Here is a 15,230-nt window from a genome sequence, read left to right as displayed (position 1 = left end):
AGTCGCACTCTAAAATTAAATGACAACAAGAGAGCAACTCAACTTCTTATAAGTCTATGCATGATTTTTTTTATTTTCTCTATGTGATTTATTTTTCTCAACACGTCATCTCAAGTGTAAGGTTTCTGAAGACTAACATGTTGACAATGGAAGCACGTGAACTGTTAAGCTGAATGAATGCTCTGATACCATGAGAGAGTGAACTAATTATTTATAAGAAAAGTGTCATTGGCTCTTTAAAAATCTCATTGTGCACTCTTCATAATTTTATTTTCTTTTAAATATTGTTTGGACCTGTTTTTGCACTATCAATTTTTGTGTTCTAGACCGGTGGATAGTTATTAAGTATTATGATAACTTTCAATTATTGTTAACAGATAGTATCAGTGAGAATTTATTGAAATTATATTGACATTCTCTTACGAAAATTAAATGAGATGTTGACTGGCAGTAAGCAGTATAGTTCAAATTGATTTTGGAGTCGGCAGATGGCGGCGATATGATAGGCTTTGTCCTGACATTAGCTACAGAAAGTAATATATAGGCTTCAACCCAAAGAATATGCGGAGTGATAGGCTTTGTCCTATCTTGAAAAAATTCCTAGGTAGGTGGCTAAAGGATATGGCACACAAAGTGATGGATCACATTCAAGTCACTCTAGCAGAGGGTGAGTCATCAGCATGTTGTTCTCCAGTTAAAAATTGAATTAGATACTGCACAAGTATCAGGCCATGCCAAGCAAATATATAACTACTATAAGTGTTTTGTAATGTAGAGGACATTTTACTCAACATACAAATCAAATGTTATACGCGAAATCTTTGGCTTAGTGATACCTTCTCATACCTTGAGAAAGACTAACTGATCCACTAACGCATCATCACATATTCAGTTTAGTTAAGTATCACTGGGTTGACAAACTGGCACCAATTTTAGTTTGGTTAAACATCAGCAGACTCGTATTATCAGCTTGGTCTAGGTGTTTCTTTAGTTTGGTTAAACATCACTTACTCCTCGTTTGATTGACTATCTACACCAAGTTTCAGTCGGCGAAGAGTCTTTAATTCTCCCGTCGAAAGAGGTCACTTCATTAGCTCCCTTGGCGAAATGAGGTGTTCTATGATAAGTTATTCAAAAGTATTGTTCAAAGTTTAGCATTTTGACGGTCGAACAACTTTAATCATAAAGACGCTCATTTCTTTTGAATATATTTGCCCCTACAACCTAATACCGATTTGGTGCACCTATATTCTCACAAATATAGTTGAGGCGGCCGAACCTGGTGTAGAAGATTAAACTTTATAACAAAAGGTATAACCTTGTCTTCATGTTTTAGAACTCAAGGATGAGAGTGTTCCTTCCTCGACCGAAGTCACTCAGTGTAGAAGTCGGCAACGTGTTTCATCATCACACTATCACATCCATCTTATTTGCCCGACCAAGGTCGGTAGCAAATTGGCACGCCTGCATCAGCAATCATTTATAGAAGAATGTAGTTAGCTCTTAGATTACTTCGACCTAGTCTGTGTAATTTTTAGGGTCCACAAATATAAAAAGTTTGAAGTGCATAATAAGAAATTTGGAGCATAAGTACAATTTCTATTTATAAGCCTATTTATAAGCTTATTTAACTTCACAATGTGTGATTCATCCTCTTAACACGTTACAATTAAGAAATTTAGAAAAATAACCAAAATTTGTACTCCGTATAGAATTATAGTTACATCTCTAACACCCCCACAGCTAAACCTTCACCATAAACAACCCTTTTGGACAAAAGATTGGCAATTGCCTGGTCATAAAACAGATTGCTCTATTTTGAACTCAAACTTTTATTCAAAGTTTCAAAAATTTCCTAACAATCTATTGTTCCAAATTCGTGATCAGAATCATACAACCCTCTAATAGCACATATATGGCTCTTCCCAGAAGCAATATGGGAGTAAGCAGTGGACTTGAATACGGGAGGAACAAGATTAGTACCTGGGTCGCTAAAATGTCACAAAGAAAATCTTCACTGCCGGAGACGGCACCGGAATATTGCTGAAAGAGGCTGAGGACGATAAAGACGCCAGCGTCGATGAAGAGCTGTTCTTTCCCCAACAAACAACATCTTGCTTGCCACTTTCATATCAACTTTTGACTACAACTATCATGCATTTAAAAGGTGGCCATAATTTTATATGAGATGCAAATTTTGGTTTTTTTTTCTTCTAATTTTTCATCACAATTAAATATTCATTCATCAATTCATTTAAAGCTTCGCAGCACGTACGCGGACTTTGCTGCCAGTTTCTTTCAAATTTAAGTAGATAATATTGCAATGTTTCAACTAGCTTGCTAGGATTGGGCTCTCTCTCTCTCTCTCTCTCTCTCTTCATTCCTGAATTCCTTGTCTAAATTTTAACTTTGAAAGTTGGTGCCAAGTCATTTGAGCTTGGCCTTACGCAGCATGCATGACTTTCATGGGAAAGCCTTGAAAGACGTCAAACTTCGTAGTATAAGAAAATATGCTTCACCTTTCACTATCTCTTTCAATAATCCAAGTTGAAATATATATTTTGTTTCTTTGGTAGCTAGCTAGGAAAGTTGAAATACTTTTTCACTTCGCCTTTTCTTTCTGCTTCTTAACTCTTATTGTTGTCCTGTCGCCGGGTGTGTGCTTCAATTCGATTGAGCTATAGAGATTTAGAATCCCAGTTAACCTTTGCAAAAAGTGTTGGGCTACAATTGAGTAATTCCCTAGTTTAATGATACTTTTTTTTGTGGGCGGGGGCGCTCAGGCTCGGAATTGTGCAGGAATCCGTGCACAATTTTAACTTGTCCATTTGAAGAATACTTTAAATATTTAAATTGATTTATTCATACCCTTTTGATTTTGTTGTGCATTTTTGTTTATTTATTTTTCTTGATTGATTGATTTATTTAATTTAATGACAGAAACTAAATAACATGTGACTCAAGAACAAATAGACGTGTGGAAATCACTTTTCTAGTCACCCCAAAATTTCTAGTCCGTTTAAGAGTTGACTATTGATGTGTATGAGTGCATGTGTAGAATACTCTTGAAGTAGGTTTAAGTTTCCATTTAATTTTATATAAATTTGTGTTTTTTACTTGGTCTATATTACTTTTGGAGTTAGTGAGTCTTAGCTAGTTTGGGAAAGAGTACAAATCATAATAAGAAATTTTGTGAGGAAGTATCAAACGCACACGAGTACCTAATATAAAGATCTGCGACTCATTTCACAATGGAATTTCAGTAGCCGTATCGTTCGTTTGTTTAGAACTCGTAAATTAGAGCCCTCTGTATAATTTAATCATAGCACCAATCTTTAGAGGTGATTCCAAGTTGTCTCATTCTTTTAAAACATTTCTAATAACTATATAACATTATGAAAAATAGACACTCGTTAGATCACCAGTGTTAAGTAATGACTTAGACAAGTATTGAAGTGAGCTTTCACTGCCACATCATTTATGGAGCTCTAAATCTTTAAGTTGATCCCTTTTTACTAGACAAAGTTAGCGTTAACTTGGCTAAGAGGGGTCAATTTGGTGATTTAGAACTCTATAAATGATGTGTTAGTAGAAAACAACTTTAGTGTTTGTTCACACAATACTTAACATTAATGACATCATCAATTAATGGTATCGACCTAATTTGATGAGCCAATGATTTTTTTTTTCGTGTTTCAGGATACGGTTAACCAACATGTTAACTAATCAATTACGATAAGTTCGATCAGATTTTGCAGTTTTTTCTTCTGCAGTACCTTGACGTGACATGCACGTGAAGGGGTTCAAGAATCAATTTTCTTTTTGTAAGAGCATTTCCAGTGTAGTAAGGCCCTCTGGGCAATAGGCAACTCAATCCCTTAAATGAACAACAACTGCCTGTAATGAACAGTAACTACCCAAGTGCATATTCACCCCTAAACTGAATAACCCAAACAATTCGTATTAAAATATTATTTATTTTATAAATAATAAAAGATAACTTTATTTTTAATTTCGAACAATAATAAAGGCTTGGTAAAGGTATTTGAAAATATTGAAATGTAGTGTAAAGTGGAAGAACATGATTAAGTATTTATAGAAAAAAATATAATTTTTTACATTTTAAATATTTTTTTATATAATTTTTTTGCAATTTTTATAATTTTTTTTATGAATTTTGAATAATTTAAATTATGGCTGATGTCAGCCTTGAGTCAAATAGGTAGGGCGCTGTGCAAGGAGATTGTTGCCTGACTTCTCCATCATGCTCGCCTTGAGCCCAATTGCCCGAGTGGGCTTGAGTGTTTTGAAGAGGCGGGGGGACTGGATTGGGTTGCCTATCCCTAAGGCAATAAACAACGGTGGAGTTGCTTTAAGGTATAAACTAAATTATTTTGGCTTTTTGACCCCATATTGTTGGGTGGATCTCAAAAGATATGAAAGATCTCCTACAAGCCATACATACGACTTTGATCGAATACTTCTTTTCATATAATTCTATATGTATCTCCAAGATCGAGTATTGAATTCTGTTTACTCATTTTAAATTGATTATCCGTTTCCCAAATTAGATTAACATTATAATAGAAAAAGAATAAATGTTAATATATAACAAACAATATATATATTAATGTTGTAGGCCTATTTGATTGAACGATCTAGGGTTTAGAGAGAGAGAGAGGGGGCTGACTACATTTAGAAAGAAGAGAGATTGATTTAATTGTGAAATGTGTTTGATTCACCCCATTGTGCCTTTATTTATAGTAGTAGGATAGGTAAAAACCTTTCCTTTTAGGATTACAACATTTAATAGGTAATCAACTCCTAATAGGAATATAAGATACATTCCCAGATTCCTTACGATTTACACAATCACATTCATATTCTAAATATGACTGCAACACTCCCCATTGAGTGTGTAAATACTCAACAAACCATTGCATCAGATCTTCAGCAGATAAGGTAGAGTAGTTGATGAAGTCATCGGCACAATGGGTGATCGCGAGTCTCAAATTTAAGTAAAGTATGCATTTGTAGTAAAACTCACAAAAACCTCGCTATGGTAAAACCCAAGGCATGGGGAAAACCCATAGACTAAGGAGAAAAGTGAGAAGTATGCATAATGACTTTAAACAAACGTCAAACAGGACGAAGGTAGTGAACTCAACGGAGTATGATCATCCTAGGATGGGTGCCTCATTAAAACCTTGTTAGGTAGCAAAAACCCAGTGGGAAAATGCTCCTATCATAGGAAAAATAGTACATAGAGATCATGTGAGCATGCTTCTAGATACTTCCCTTAAGTTAAACATAACTTCTAAATAAGATAACTACAAGCGATTCAGCTCAGATAATTTACGCATACTGATTCCTTGGATGAGCTTCTGAAATGTAGACTTGGGTAATGACTTGGTGAAGAGATTGGCCAGGTTGTCCTGGGAACGAATTTGCTTGACTTCAATGTTCTGATGCTGTTACTACTAGTGTGAGTAAAAGAACTTCAGCACTATGTGCTTGGTGTTGTCTCCCTTGATGTATCCCTTCTTCAACTGCTCAATACATGTTGCATTGTCTTCAAAGATCGTCGTAGGAAGGTCAACGACTAATGTAAGACCATTAGTGCTTCGAATGTGTCCCATAACTTCTCTCAACTAAAAGCACTTATGCTATGCTTCATGTTGGACGAGCATGGTTCGACGAAGTCACCACTAGCGTTTGCTTGGTCGACCTCCAAGATATAACAGTGTCTCCAATGGTAAAGACATAACCCATTTGAGAATGTGCCCTATGTGGGTCAGACAAATATCTAGCATCTGCGTAGCCAACAAGGGGAAAAGCACTCACGCGATGCTTCATGTAGGGCGAGAATTTCAGCATGGTTCGACGAAGTCGCCACTAGCGTTTGCTTGGTCAACCTCCAAGATATAGCGGTGTCTCTAACGGTAAAGACATAACTCGTTTAAAAACGTGCCCTATGTGGGTTAGATATATATCCAGCATCTGCGTAACCAATAAGGCGAGAATCAATCTGAGGACCATAGGGGGCCGTAACACTCAAAGATTCATGGGTATAAAACAAGCCCAAATCCGTAGTACCTTTGAGGTAGCGGAAAATGTCTTTAACACCATTTCAGTGCCTGCATGTGGGCGCATTACTGTATCTTGCCAAAAGATTCACAGCAAATGAGATGTCAGGTCTAGTGCACTGAGCCAAGTACAATAAAGCCCCAATTGCACTTAGATAAGGAACTTCGGGTTCCAAAATCTCTTCCTCATCCTCATTTGGACGAAAATGACGGTTATACCACATCCGCCCGGATTGTTTCAATCCGTAAAGTAACATTCTCAGCCTAATTGAGAGAGTGTTCCGTGGTTTAAAACTACTTGAACTAGTCAATGGAAGTCCTTCTGGAACTTTCATGTGAATTTCCGTATCTAGATCCCCATAGAGATACGCGGTTACCATGTCCATAAGCTGCATATTCAGTTTTTCGGAAACTACCAAACTGATTAGGTAGCGAAGCATTATAACGTCCATTTAGGGGGAATACATCTCCTCGTAATCAATCCCAGGGCGCTGAGAGAAGCCTTGCGTTACGAGGCGTGCTTTGTATCACACTATTTCATTCTTCTCATTACGCTTCCTCACGAAAACCCACTTGTAGCCAACAAGCTTTACGCGTGGTGGTGTAGGAACGATAGGTCCAAACACTTTACGTTTCATGAGCGAATCGAGTTTGACCTGGATTACTTGTTTCCAGTTTGACCAATCGGGTCTACGTCGGTATTCATCGACGAAATATGGTTTAATGTCATTGCTAAGCATGATGTCAGTAGCTACTGAGCACGCAAATGTATCGTTGACGATCATCTCATTCTTATTCCAAACCTCATCCAATATTGTGTAGTGGACCAAAATCTTGCGATTCTAGGGAGGCCGACATGTTTCGTCTGAGGCATCACCGTAATCTAGAATAACCTCATGCGTTGGAACGGATGAGTGAGCGATGGTTGGATTCAAAGTAGGGTCATTAGTTGGTGCCATTTTCCTCTTCCGGGGTTATGAATCATTTGAACCAAGGGGTCTGCCACGCTTCAGGGTCAGAGCAGATGATTGGCTAGCCGCCAATGTACCTTGCCACGTGGAAGGTGTGGCTTCCCCATCTTTAGGGACTGTCCGGCCTTCCCAGGTGGGTTGTTAACGTACACAGGGTACATTTATCCTTGTAGGTATGTTTGCAACGGGTATATGTGATATTGTCACCTTTGCTAGATCATTAAAAGCATCCTGCATGCTTTGAGCAATGCTCTGAAGATCTATAATTCGTCGCACCTTAGTTTCAAATTGGGTAGTGCATGGATCTAAATGAGACATAGTGGGAGCATACTACGACAATTCACGGTGTTCTACAGAAGCGTTAGCATGCTTATCTCCCCTAATGACGGGAAGACTGTCTCATCAAAGTGACAATCTGCAAAACGTGCGGTAAATAGATCTACTGTCAAGGGTTCTAAACACTCGTAAATGTGAGACGTCAGGCTCAAATCCAGTGACTAACTGCAACGGTGAATGTGGTTGAGTAGCGGTGGACCTCAGGCGGACCAACATAGCTGCGTGCAATATTGCATAGCGCTAGGCAGATACCGGCAGTTTGGTTTTGATAACCAAAGTCCGAGCTATCAATTGGAGGCACTTTATGAAAGCTTATGCCAGGCCATTTTGGGTGTGAACATGGGGTACATGATGTTCCACATCAATCCTTACTGACATGTAATAATCGTCAAAAGTCTGTGACGTAAACTTTCCAGCGTTATCCAGTCGAATCGACTTAATCAGATAATCAGGGTGGTGAGCCTTTAGCTTAATATTTGAGCAGGAGTTTAGCAAACGCGGTGTTGCGTGTGGACAACAAGAAAACATGTGACCATCTTGTCGATGCATCAACCAACACCAGAAAGTATCTAAATGGTCCGCATGTTGGTTGGATAGGTTCACAAATGTCCCCTTGAATCATCTGAAGAAACTTAAGGGGGTTATGAATAATCTTTATATATGAGGGTTGGGTATTCAACTTCCCAAAAGAACACACTTTGCATGGCGGGAGTCCAACATAGGGATGTAACTTATGCCCGTATGAAAAGTTGAGGATACGACGCATCATGTCACATCCAGGATGTCCCAAACGGTCATGCCAAAGCAACAAAGTGTCCTGGAACTCAGGCATAGGGCCGGCCACATTATGGGCTTCTATGTCGCGAATGGTTGTGATGTATAACCCACTCGGTAGACGTTCTAACTTCTCGTGAATACGCTTCTTGCTATATTCGTATAAAGTGATACAAAGAAATTCAGAATCATTATCTTCAGTAATTTCAATATGATATTGATTATCTCGAATATCTATAAAACTTAGCAACGTTTTTCCGGAACGTGGAGAATATAGTGCCTCTTTAATGCTCAAAATTGTACCATTAGACAACATGATACGTGTCTTTCCGTATCCTTCAATCAGGTTGGATGAGCCTGAGAGGGTTGTCAAATGAGCTTTCTTAGGTATTAAGTTAGTCAAATAGTGTTATTCACGCAAGATGGTGTGCGTGGTTGCACTATCTGCCAGACAACTAACTTCCCCACTAGACATACCTAGAAATAAATTGATTGAATTGGTCACATGTATAAATATAAGTCCATTCATTCAAGTAAGCAATTCGAGAAAATAATATCCATTCAAATAACAATTCATAATTCAAAACAAACCAAAACCAAACAAATTATTCCAAATACTTAGAAAAATTGTTCAAAATTAAACCATAAACCAAGAAAAATAGGGGGGGTAAGGCCGACCACTCATAGTGGGTTCAGCCACTAGGGGTAAACACCCTAAAAACATGTCTAATTATTCATCTATAGGCGCTGACGCCTCCTGAAAATCCGATATCTCCATTGATGTAGTTGGATTTTCCGAATGATCCATATGTGCAAAGTTAGACTCACGACGGGAATGATACTTAGCAATAGCCTCAGGGGAAGCTCGACATACGCGTGACCAATGATCCCTTGATCCACAATGATAACACATGTCTAGTTCAGTAGAAGCGGGTTGAACGGGAGCTTTGCCCTTGTTCTTAAAGTTTGGGGCCTTAGGGGCGAGTGGTGGATGCTGTTGGGTCACATTTCTTCCTTTAGGTGCAGCATTCTGTTGACCTGGGGACTGTGGTTGGGCTTGCCGCCCATTGCCAAAGCCACGACGATGCTTTCATCGTTTATGGCAGCTAGAATAGGTCGCATACACTTCAGGCACGGCGTCCGAGCCAGTGGGTCGAGCTTGATGATTCTTCATTAAAAGCTGGTTCTGCTTATTAGTGAAAAGTAAAATAGAGATCAAATCCGAAAACTTGGTGAATTTATGTGCCCTATATTGTTGTTGTATGACAATATTGGTGGCATGGAAGGTCGAATAGGTCTTCTCCAGGAGATCTGATTCGGTTAATTCCACTTTGCAGAATTTCAACAGTGAACGGATTCTGCAAACTTTAGAGTTATATTCATTCACAGACTTAAAGTCCTGGAAGCGAAGATGTTGTTAGTCGTGTTTTGTTTTAGGCAAATATGTCTTTCTGGTGAGCGAAACGGTTAGCCAGAGCAAGCTAGAAGGTGTGTGGGTCTTCCTTAGCGAGATACTCAGTCTGCAGTGCATCATGGATGTGTCTTCGTATGAAGATCATTGCAATAGCCTTCTGAGCTTCGTCAACAGGTGTCGGCAATATGTGTCTTGATGGTGGCTCTAATGCCCTTTGCGGTCAGATGAAGCTTCATGTCTTGAACCCACTTTAGATAGTTTCTTCCAGAGACTTCTAGAGCGGAGAAATCGAGCTTGTTTAAGTTTGATATGTCCTTAAAATAGAGGGAAAAACGTTAGTAGTCATATGGTAAGCCATAGACATATATCGTAGAACATACAGGTTCTATAGACATGTATTGGTTTAATTTATGCATGAAAACTACAGGTTTCATGTGGTATGTTTTGAATGAAAACTTCAGGTTTCAAAGTCACTAAATTTGAAACTACATGTTCAATTTAGTTTTATGAACAATTAGTTCATAATGAGAGGTTTATGCAAGAAACACAGAATGCAATATACTAATTTGAATATAGTGGATTTGAGGTTCTTCAGGAACTCAAGTGTGAGAGCTTCGTTACTACGAAAATATGTGACAGTTCAAAGTATAAAAATAAATTATTGAATCGTTAATGTCCAAAAGTGATCTTCAGGTCAATAATTTTGATTCATTATCAGATTAATGGATTGCATATCACTTTTAATTAATTCAATAAATCGAGCCATACGGGGTCGATTGTAGAAGCTAAATAATATGAAAATAATATTATAGGGTTGAAAATATAGCCCCAAAAATAATTGGGCTTGGGTTGGGTGCCTTGAGTAAAAGGCAAGGCCTAAAAAGTGCCTCGGGTGTGAACTTCAGGTCACTGGGTGAGGGAGAAACCCTAGCTGGGTTGGGCCGAGGGGATGGCACGGGACAAAGCCCAGCAGATTTGCTGGCCTATTAATGCACGGGAGCCCAACCACAGTGAGTTGGCGTTATGCAGGGACCAAACCCATGTATATAGGTTGATACCGGAGTAGGCTATAAGCCTTGGTGCACGCGAGACAGTAGCCCAGCAAGCATGACAGCTTGCTGGCATGGGCCGAGAGCAGATGGAGGTCTAAAAAGGAAAGTTGTAGGCTTTCTTGATGATTGGGGACTATGAGCCTTAGACAACCCAACCAGGCCAAAAGACCTGGGGTGTGCATATGCAGCAAAGCTGCAGTCAAGGTCCATGAGGGTGCAGCAAAGCCCAGAGGGCTGCTGCCCAGTTTGTGCCGCAAGGGGTGGTGCCATACCATTCCCAATTTTTTTTTCGACATATGTAGGGTTTAGGAAACCCTAGAATTGCTTCTAATTTGATTTGATACTTTGACTCACATATTCCACATAACAATTTAATTGTGTGATGCATGAAACAAATATATATATATATATATATATATATCGAAGGAAAATATAAAGATATAGGGGTTCATGCATCATGGGGAATGTTTTCATGCTTCGTGGACGTTTCAAATATCTTCTTTTATTTTAAGCATACATGATTAGGAGAAAACGAATAAGCCTTTGAATTTGGTGGATGATAGCCTCCTCCTATGATGCGTCAATTCCGCAGCTTCTGGCAAGAGCGTGCTGATAACGTGTTGTAGGCCTATTTGATTGAATGATCTAGGGTTTAGAGAGAGAGGCTCGGCTACACTTAGAGAGAAGAGAGATTGATTTAATTGTGAGGTGTGTTTGATTCACCCCAATGTGCCTTTATTTATAGTAGTAGGATAGGTAAAAACCTTTCCCTTTAAGATTACAACATTTAATAGGTAATCAACTCCTAATAGGAATATAAGATACATTCCCAGATTCCCTAGGATTTACACAATCACATTCCTATTCTAAATATAACTGCAACAATTAATATGTAATAAAAAGAATGTATATTAATATATATAAGATAAATTATAATATAAACAATATATATATAAAATAAATACAAAAGAATCATCAGTTTACGTGACACTGTTTTTTTTAAAACATTAACTAATTATTTAGAATCTTTTAAAATATTGTAACCAATTTGAAAATACCTAATGTAAAATCTGAAATTCCATTGGGTGGAAAGATATCCGGATTCACAAGTGATAGCTACCAAGCATCAATGCATATTACATATCCACATATGCATTTCCGGTGGGTAATGGAGTCAACCTAAATGTGTTAAATAATGCACATAATCCACACCTGTTTTGTAAGTGATGCACTAAACTATGTTGGCCACTTTCACTTTGTATAGCATATATATAGATAAGTTTTACTTGAATATAATACTATACTTTCCCAAAGTCAATATTAAATATCAACATTATTATCGGGACTAAGGTAATGTAGATTTAGGATTCAGATAAGCACAAATCCTCTCCTAATATATGTGTGCTCAGCAGGTTCCACTTAGCACAATATAGTCCGAGGGTGGGTTAAACAAAATTTCAATATTGCTAGCTAGTTAACAGAGTCACCGAAAGTTTAATGAATATGAAAAGCATGAACTGTCAAGTGCTATTATATATTGGTGTTATAGATTAAATAAAATTCGAGCATTGGCCTTTACATTTCAGTCAAATTGAAGCTTTGATCTTGATTAAACTTGTAACAATGCGGATAACTAAATCTTTTGCATAACTCTATTAGCTTTTCGTCTCTTATTTACCCTTTAAATTCTGTATTTTGTTTAAAAACCAATGCTAATTACACATTTCGACAATTAATGACCAATGCCCACAGATTTTAGTTTAAAAACCAAAATTCTAATTGAGTCAGAATATAGAGAACAATGCTCCAATTTTAACTACAGATTATTTATCCAAATTATAAAAAAGCAGTTGACCCTTTATAATAGCACTTTGACCATTAATAAAAGAAAAATTATGCAATTAAACTCATTTTTTGCAAGTGGCCCTTTACCACAGTGGTGAAAGGTGTTGAGCATGATAACAAAACCAGAGAATCGAAATGAAAAACTAAGACTACAGAAATGTAAAAGAGAAGAGAAAGAGAGATGAAAACTTAGAGAGAGAGAGAGAGAGAGAGAGAGAGAGAGAGAGAGAGAGAGAGAGAGAGAGAGAGAGAGAGAGAGAGAGAAGAATCTGATCTTGTATTTCACACACAAATGAATTACAATTTGTCCTTTTTATATCTCAAGTTAGTCAGCTACAGTGCTAACTAACTCTCAACATCTAACAACCAACAGATTTTAACAACCCTAACAGACTCTGCTGATATGGCTACACTGATGTGGCAGTTCTGACATGTCATTCTAACATCCCCTTCAATCTCAACTGGGATTTCCAAGCTTGAGATTGTAACAATGTTGAACAAATGCAGGACTGTGAAGGCCTTTTGTTAAAATATCAGGAGTTTGCTCATCTATAGGTATATATCTCACTTCCAAATCACCTTTTTGAACCCTTTCTCGAACCAAGTGATAATCCATATCTAAATGTTTAATTCTGGAATGAAAGACAGGATTGGCACTTAAAGCTATAGCTGTCATGTTATCACAGTGAATCACTGGATGTGTGAACAAACCAACACCTATATCTTTCAAAATATTTCTCACCCAAGCAACATCATTTGCAATATGTGCTAATGCTTTGTACTCAACTTCAGTAGAGCTTCTGGAAACTGAATTCTGCCGTTTTGATTGCCAAGATATGTGATTGTTACCTAAAAACACAACATAACCAGTGACTGATCTTTTAGTATTAAGATCAGCAGCCCAATCGGAATCTGAGAAGGCATTAAGATCAAGCACAGTGTCTGAAGAATACAGAATCCCATGTTGAATTGTGCCCTGAAGATATCTGATTATTCTCTTGACAAATGCAAAGTGTAGTTCTCTAGGTGAAGATATAAATTGGCATGCTGAATTAACTGCATATGCAATATCTGGCCTTGTAAATGTCAAATACTTCAATGAATCAACAAGACTTCTATATAGTGTGGGATCTGTCAAAACAGTGCCTTCTTTATCAAGTAATTGCTGATGTGGCTTACATGGAGTTGTAGCAGGTTTACAGGAATCTATACCTGCTTTGTGAATCAAGTCTTTCATATTTTTAGACTGGTTCACAAATAAGTCTCCATTGTTTTTGTAATGAACTTGCAGTCCTAAGAAATAGGTCAGTTTATCCGTATCTTTGAGCTTAAACACATAAGACAACTCTTGAATAACTTCTTGAACTTTTGACAAATTTGATCATGTAAGAATGATGTCATCTACATAAAGCAAGAGGATTATCATATCTGAGCCATCTATTTTGACAAATAAGCTTGTATCAGATGGTGAGCAATAAATTGTAAAGTTTCCAAATAGCTAGTGAACTTGGAATTCCATGCATGTGGTGCTTGCTTTAAGCCATATAAAGATTTGATTAATTTGCACACATATGTGGGATGAGATGTATCCACAAAACACTGAGGTTGTTTCATAAACACCTCTTCTTATAGATCATCATGTAGAAATGCATTTTTGATATCAAGTTGTCGAAGATCCCAATGCTTTATTTCAGCCAAAGCTAGAATCATTCGAACTGTAGTATGCCTCACCACATGGCTAAAAGTATCTAAATAGTCAATACCATGCTCCTGTGAAAACCCATAAGCTACAAGTCCTGCTTTATACCTGGCTACACTCTCATATGGATTCCTTTTAACCTTGTATACCCATTTACTCCGAACAACAGCTCTATTTTCTGGAGGTGGTACTAAGATCCAAGTGCCTTGTGCTATAAGGGAATCATATTCCTCTTGCATTGCTGCCTGCCATTGAGGCAATATAATAGCTTTTCTAAATGATGAAGGTTCTGAAGCATCAACAATCTCAGACAAGAAGGAATAACCTCCAACAAATGGTTCATCCTCAGTTATTTGAAGAGAATGCAATTCAGGACATAATGCCAGTAATGTTGCATAATTCTTTCTAGGTATAGTTCCACTCTTCAATCTAGTAATCATTGAGTATGTAGTTAAGTCATCATGTGCAGATGAGTCATATTTAGGAGAAACATGAAGAATTACCTCTAGTTGTGTGGATGAATGGACATGCAACATTGATGATGTACCAAAGTAATGATAGGGTGAGTGATGATGTTGTTGTAGTCCTGAAGATTCTGCAAGAACACTGGAATTACCTTGTTATGAGTCTTATGTCCCCTCAGTATCATTTAAAACAGAGATATGATCATTGTGCACTAACGTATTGGTTGAATTACTATTGACCATTGTATAAACTTTTTGTAGATTATGTCCAATACCCGTTGAACTTTGAAGTGTATCAGTTAAGTGAATTATAACAGGAAACTGTGTTTCTGGTTTAGAGTTTGAAATGCTTGTGGAACCAGACTAACATATGAGTTGAAATGGATATACATCCTCATCATGTATCACATGTCTAGACACAATAAACTTCCTGGATTTAATCTCATAACATATAACACCCTTATATCTTATAGCAAATCCCATAAACACACATTGAACAGCTCTAGGTTGCAGTTTGTTTGCATTAAAGGGCCTAAGTAATGGATAGACAGTAATTCCAATGATCTTAAGATTATGCACTTCTGAGTTT

At 37.5% G+C, this 15,230-nt stretch overlaps 1 long non-coding RNA gene across 1 annotated transcript; it reads right to left on the bottom strand.

The window, feature by feature from the left end:
• Positions 1 to 1,099: 1,099 nt before the first annotated feature.
• Positions 1,100 to 2,995, bottom strand: LOC139189652 (uncharacterized). Its single transcript, XR_011573479.1, has 2 exons — positions 1,984 to 2,995; positions 1,100 to 1,464 (listed from the first exon to the last, which is right to left on the bottom strand). It is a non-coding gene; the product is annotated as an uncharacterized lncRNA (long non-coding RNA).
• Positions 2,996 to 15,230: the final 12,235 nt, after the last annotated feature.

This window comes from Malus domestica, chromosome 11 (assembly GCF_042453785.1).
Source record: "Malus domestica chromosome 11, GDT2T_hap1".
Taxonomy (NCBI): Eukaryota; Viridiplantae; Streptophyta; class Magnoliopsida; order Rosales; family Rosaceae; genus Malus; species Malus domestica.
This window is presented reverse-complemented; position numbering and strand designations above follow the sequence as displayed.